We start from the raw sequence: 7,085 nt of genomic DNA on the forward strand, positions 1-7,085 counted from the left end.
ATTCTTTACTTATTTAGATGCCATAGAAGGGTCACACAATCACACAATTCACACAACACACAGTCAACCTGATACCTCTCCTTACTTAGTAGCTGTTCACAGGTAAGGCTCACTACGTGCTCACCAGTCGCTGTGTCACTGAGCTGATGGTTCTTCGTCTGCTGGCTTGACCAGATGAACGAGCCTAGCTGCGTGTGCTTAAGTCTTTAGCAGCACCGGCGACATCCCGGTCAGTAATGGTGAAGATGCTTCATCCAGCTGGTTTCTGAGCCTCTACTTATACTAGCTTGCCTCTGGTTTTTAGGTTACATCTCCATTGGCCAATCAGGTTCGGATTGACGTCTTATCCTACGTATACATTTATCTCTCTTATCACACTATGCAGGAGCATTATAGTTACTATAGTTACTAGGGTTACATGTTCACCACAGAGCTGTAACACTCAGAGCTGTTCTGCGGATATTTTTTCCACAACAAAACCAGCCTTGCATCCCTGGGATAAACCCCATTTGGTCATGATGAACAATCTTTTTAATATACTGCTGTATCTGGTTGGCTAGAATTTTGTTCAATATTTTAGAATCTATGTTCATCAGAGATATTGGTTTGTAGTTTTCTTTTTTTGTTGTATCTCTGTCTGCTTTTGGTATCAGAGTGATGTTGACTTCATAGAAGCCGGAAGGGAGTGTTCTTGTGTTTTCAGTCTTTTGGAAGAGTTTTATTATTTTTTAATTTTTATTATTTTATTTTTTTCTGCCAAGGACACCACCACCCAAACCCTGCTACTCGGCTTAAATCTGGGAATTTCTTGCAGCTGTAGAAGTGGCTCAGTAATAGAACACAGAACTCTTGTGTAAAGTCCAGAGGGTTTTTTTTTTTTTTTATTTAAGAAAGGATTAATTAACAAAACCATAGGGTAGGAGGGGTACAACTCCACACAATTCCCACCACCCAATCTCCATATCCCACCCCCTCCCCCGATAGCTTTCCCATTCTACATCCCTCTGGGAGCATGGACCCAGGGTCACTGTGGGTTGCAGAAGGTAGAAGGTCTGGCTTCTGTAATTGCTTCCCCGCTGAACATGGGTGTTGACTGGTCGGTCCATACTCCCAGTCTGCCTCTCTCTTTCCCTAGTAGGGTGGGTCTCTGGGGAAGCTGAGCTCCAGGACATATTGGTGGGGTCTTCAATCCAGGGAAGTCTGGCCGGCATCCTGATGACACCTGGAACCTGGTGACTGAAAAGAGAGTTAACATACAAAGCCAAACAAATTGTTGAGCAATCATGGGCCGCGGCCATGCCCAAGCGGGGCTGCCGGTTAGCGGACGCCGCCCCGCTGCAGCTCAAGGTCCGCGTGGGCCCTCGGGAGCTGAGGCACGGCGTGTGCGCTGAGCGCTACTCACGGGAAATCTTCGAGAAGACCAGGCAGCTGCTGTTCCGGGGAGCCCAGGCCTACACAGACCACGCGTGAGAGGAGGGCTGTGCTGTCGTCCAGCTGCCAGGGTCCCCGAAGCCTGGCCCCACCGAGACCGCACGGGCAGTTTGAGGCCAGATGCTTATCGGCCCGGACGGCCGCCTGACCAGGGCCAGAGCCCAGGCTTCTGAAGTGGAGCCATCGAGGGTACACAGACCCTGCTCCTCTAGTGTGCGGGCTGCCGTCCGGGAACGCCGCGTGCAGTCAGTGTGAGCGCGCCCTTTGTGGACGGTGTCTGCGCACCTGCAGAAGCTGTGGGGCCCCTGCCTGTGCCATGTGTGCCCTTGTGGACTGCACTGAATTCCACGAGAAGGTTCTGTGTGCCAGCTGTGCCGTGCTGGAAGCCTGAGCGCCCTGAAGAATTGGTGGGAGGGGGGTAGTTGTCTTCCCGAGGGCAGAAAGAATAAACCTTTATATTTGGGAAAAAAAAAAAAAGCTTATTTTTTAAAAAATATTTAATTTATTTATTTATTCCCTTTTGTTGCCCTTGTTTTATTGTTGTAGTTATTATTGTTGTTGTTGTTGTTGGATAGGACAGAGAGAAACAGAGAGAGGAGGGGAAGACAGAGAGGGGGAGAGAAAGATAGACACCTGCAGACCTGCTTCACCGCCTGTGAAGCGACTCCCCTGCAGGTGGAGAGCCGGGGTTCTAACCGGGATCCTTATGCTGGTCCTTGTGCTTTGCGCCACCTGCGCTTAACCCGCTGCACTACAGCCCAACTCCCTGGAAGAGTTTTAAATGTAGAGGTATTAACTTTTCCTTGAAGGTTTTGTAGAATTCATTTGTAAACCATCTGGTCCAGGGCTTTTATTCTTGGGCAGGCTATTCATAACTATTTCAATTTATTTGGCTGTGATTGGCCTGTTCATATCTCCTAGTTCCTCTTTATTTAATTTTGGAAGTTTGTAGGTATCTAGAAACTTGTCCATTTCTTCCAGGTTTTCTAGCTTGGTGGCATGTAGTTGTCCATAGAAGTCTCTCATGATACAATGAAATTTCTGTGGTGTGTGTTGTGATATCTCCTTTTTCATTTACGATCTGATTTATTTGGGTCTTCTCCCTTTTTGTTTTGTGAGTTTTACTAAAGTTTTGTCAATTGTGTTTACTCTTTTAAAGAACCAGCATTTACTTTTGTTGATCCTTTGTATAGTTTTCTTATTTTCAATGTTACTTATTTCTGCCCTAACTTTAGTTATTTCAGCCTCTCTGGTTGCTTTAGGGTTCCTTTGTTCTTCTTCTTCTAGGTCTTTAAGGTGGCAATAAGGCTGTTTATTTATGCCTTTTCTTGTTTCCTAATGTGTGCTTGTATGGCTATGGAAGAAGGGGCATTTTTGACAATTTCCTGATGCAAATTCAATTTTACAGATAATCCAGTTAGCATTCGTTATTTGTACTTACTGGAAAACTTCTAGGACCACAGTAATAAAAGAATCCTACACAAAATCATGCCTGTGTCGAAACAAAGATATATACCTTCTCTTTCACTAAGTCTTCTTATGTTGTGAATAAGCTCCTTAGGTTACTCCTCTTTGTGGTACAGTATTTTCTGGAGATGCTAGTTAAGGGCAAGAGGAAACCTGGCCCATAGATTCTTCTTCTTCTAGCATTTGCCCTTCTTCTGTAGCCAGTCAACAGCATCAGGTTGAGCCTGATGTAAAGTTTCGAGACCTCCTTTGAATCTGGAGAGGTGGCAGTCGTTGACTATGTGGGTCATATTCTGTCTAGAGCTGCAGGGGCAGTTCGGGTCGTCTCTGGCTCCCCAGCGATGGAACATAGCGGCGCACCGGCCATGGCCTGTTCGATAGCGATTGAGGAGGGCCCAATCATAACGTGCTAGGTCAAAGCCGGGTTGACGCTTGCAGGGGTCTGTGATGAGGTGTTTGTTCTTCACCTCAGCTGACTGCCAGCTCTGTTTCCAAGAGACTGGAACAGAGAAGTTCAGTGTAGGCGTAGGGGACCAGATTGGGTGATGAGACGTCAAGCGTTGAACAGGGTGGGCGAAGATATCCGCGTATATTGGCAGGTCTGGTAGAGCGTAGACGTGGGAAATGAACTTAGATGATGCTGCATCCTGACGAATATCTGGCGGGGCAATGTTGCTAAGAACTGGAAGCCATGGAGCCGGGGTGGAACGGATGGTTCCAGAAATTATCCTCATGGAGGAATATAATTTGGAATTGACCAAGTGGACATGGCCCATAGATGGTCCTTAATAAGTCTTCAGGGGTCTAGCAGGTGGCTCATCTGGTATAATGCACATGTTACCATGTATAAGGACCCAGATTTGAGCCCTGGGATGCCACTTGGGAGTGTGTGTGTATGAAAGAGAGAGAAAGAGAGAGAGAGAGAGTCTGTGTGTGCTGGGGTAGGGGGGGGGTTCCTGGGTGGTGGAGCTGTACTGTGGTGTCCTCCTTCTGTATTTCTTTATCTCTCAATCATTCTGTCTCTCACTCTATCTATAGGAAAGAACAGAAAGACAATGGTCACCCATAGCAGTGGAGTAGTGTGGGCAATAATCTTGATGGCAAAAAAAAAAGGGGGGGGATGACATTGGAAAACAAAGTGCTTTAGAATTGAAACTACTTTATGTTTACTAGAATTATTAGTATTACCACTAAAAGTACTTTCATATTCATGTAAGAATCAACCTGTTCTGTCTGGCTGTGGTGGTTACTACAGTGTATAGGAGGCTATCAAAGTGTTAATTTGGCATGACTCACACCTCCCAGAATAACTGTTCAAGTGTTACACTTTATTTTTAACTTGGTCTTCTGCTGTGTTTGACCTTTTGTCTAGATAGAGCAATGTACTGTGGAACAAAAACCATAGTTGTTCTTGTCCCAGGCAATATAGAAAATGTATGTGTTTGATTATGGTTCTTTGAAAGGTCTACAACTCAGGATAGTCTTTTTATCTTATTTGCCTCCAGGGTTATTGCTGAGTCTTGGTGACTGCACTATGAATCCACTGCTCCTGGAGGCTATTTTTTCCCCTTTGTTGCCCTTGTTGTTTATCATCATTATTATTATTGCTGTTGTTGTTGGTGTCATTGGATAGGACAAAGAAAAATTGACAGAGGAGTGGAAGATAAAAGAGGAGAGAAAGACAGACACCTGCAGACCCACTTCACCACTTGTGAAGCGACCTCCCTGTAGGTGGGGAGCCAGAGGCTTGAACCCAGATCCCTGTGCTGGCCCTTGCGCTTCGTGCCATGTGCACTTAATCTACTGCACCACCTCCCAACCCCCCAGGACAGTCTTTTAATGACAAATCATTAACTGTTTTTATTCATGCAGGCATGTGCATGCACACCTGCTCTCTCCTCTGTAGTGATATTGTCTTGCATATCTAATTTATAGTCTTTTACAAAATATCTCTTCTGCCATCAGCTGCAAAAGATCAGTATAATCTTAACACGTATAAAAATATATTTTAAAATGTGAATAATAATATTGTGCCAATGCAGAGGGGAGGGTTCAGGTCCTGGAACATGATGGCAGAGGAGGATGTAGTGGGGGGTTGAACTGTTATGTGGAAAACTGAGAAAAGTTACACATGCTTAAACTACTGTATTTTACTGTTGACTATAAACCATTAATCCCCTCAATAAAAAAAGATGTAAAAGTAATAATAATGGGTGGTGGAATTAGCATAATTAGTATGCAGACAAACTCTCATGCCTGAGATTCCAAGGACCCAGGTTCTATCCCCCATACCACCATAAGCCAGAGCCGAACAATGCTCTGGTAAAAATAAATAAATAATAGATACATAAATAAAATAATAATAATAATAATGTGCCAAAATATTTATCCCATTTGGTTTAGCAAACCAAAATCTTAGAAATAAGCTTTCTTTTTTCTTTTTGTTGAGTGGGTTAATGCTTGACAGTGTGTTTATTGACACATGCGTACAATTTCATGGGAAATAACCTTTAAAAATAGAAGGGTATGATGATGGAAAAGGACCTAGGTTGGGAGAGAGAGTGTCTTCCAGATGCCTACTATGGGGAGATGAAAGGTTATACCTTTGTAGCAACAACTGTACTATAAACATTAGCCCTCCAACACCCCCCCAAAAGTGAGAAAACAATAAAAATAATAGAATAAAAGTTAAAATAAAAACCAGAAGAATGACTTTAAAAAAATTATGGAGCAGCCATGCAATGAAATAACCTGAAACCCTTTTTTTTTTTTTTTAAACCAAAGTTTATTTATTTGTTGGGTGGGGAATAGCATAATGGCTATGCAAAAAAGACTTTCATACCTGAGGCTCCAAAGTCGCAGTTTCAACCCCCTGCACCATCATAAGCCAGAATTGAGTTGTGCTCTGGAAAAAAAAAATTGTTAATGAGAACAGGAGAGAGAACCAGGTTATCATTTTGGTACATGGGATGTTGCAGCTTAAACTCATGACCTTATGTTTGAGAGTGGAATGCTTAATTTACTATGCTACACCAGGGCCCCTACATGAAAGCTTTCTTAAAAAAATAAAAAATATTGCCACCAGGGTTATCATCGGATCTCAGTTCTGACACTATGAATACACTGCTTCTTGTGACCATTCTTTGTTTTCTTTCTATTTCACTTGCTAGGACAGAGAGAAATTAAGAGGGGGAGAAAGAGAAGAGAGAAAGAGAGATGCCTAAAGCCCTGCTTCATTTATAAATCTTCCCCCCTGCAGGTAGGGAGCGGTACCTCAAACCCAAATCCTTGTACATGGTAACATGTGCACTTAACTAGGCACCCTCCCCGCAAAGCTTTAAAAATGATTACTAAGAGTTTTTTTTTTTTTTTTTTTTTTTTAGTGAACTAGAATTCTTATTATGTAGTATTAGTTTAGAGCCATACCACCCTGAATGTACCTGATGTCATAAGACCTAACTGTGTAATATTAAATGGAACAACTTAAATCCCAAAGTATAAATACAAGGTGACTTTGGCTGTGTCTATGCCTGTCTCAACTAACATACTGCTCTGGGTGTAAATGGGCTTTCTTTACTTTTGTATTTAGAGCCATTTTGACACCTTTACACTTTCTCAACCACACACTAAATTGACAGAAAATATCAGTTAAAGGTCACACAGATTGCACCTCTCCTCTATATTTGAAGTAGAACAAGGGCTGGGAAGGGCCTAGGTTCAATCCTTAGGAATATCATAAAGCCAGTGCACTGGCCTCTCAGTCTCTCTCTATCTCTGTCTCTTTTTTAAAAAAATAAATAAAATATTTTAAAAAAGAAATCCAAACAAGGGGGTCGGGTGATAGCGCAGAGGGTTAGGCGTACATGGCGCAAAGCACAAGACCTGCGTAAGGATTCCGGTTCCCTGGCTCCTCACCTGCAGGCCGGGGAGCGGGGGTGAGGGTGGGGGTTGGGGTGGGGGATGGGGGTGGGGGGGGCTTCACAAGAGGTGAAGCAGGTCTGCACATGTCTGTCTTTCTCACCCCCTTTCTGTCTCCCCTTCTTTCTCGATTGCTGTCGGTCCTGTCCAACAACAACATCAATGGCAACAATAACAATAATGACAACAAGGGCAGCAAAATGGGGAAAAATGGCCTCCAGGAGCAGTGGATTTGTGGTGCAGGCACCGAGACCCAGAGATAACACTGA

The 7,085-nt window shown here is 43.6% G+C and overlaps 1 pseudogene; it reads left to right on the forward strand.

Annotated features, from left to right (window-relative positions):
• Positions 1-1,292: 1,292 nt before the first annotated feature.
• On the forward strand, positions 1,293-1,908 carry LOC132536950 (apoptosis regulatory protein Siva-like; annotated as a pseudogene).
• Positions 1,909-7,085: the final 5,177 nt, after the last annotated feature.

This window comes from Erinaceus europaeus, chromosome 2 (genome assembly GCF_950295315.1).
Source record: "Erinaceus europaeus chromosome 2, mEriEur2.1, whole genome shotgun sequence".
Classification (NCBI taxonomy): Eukaryota; Metazoa; Chordata; class Mammalia; order Eulipotyphla; family Erinaceidae; genus Erinaceus; species Erinaceus europaeus.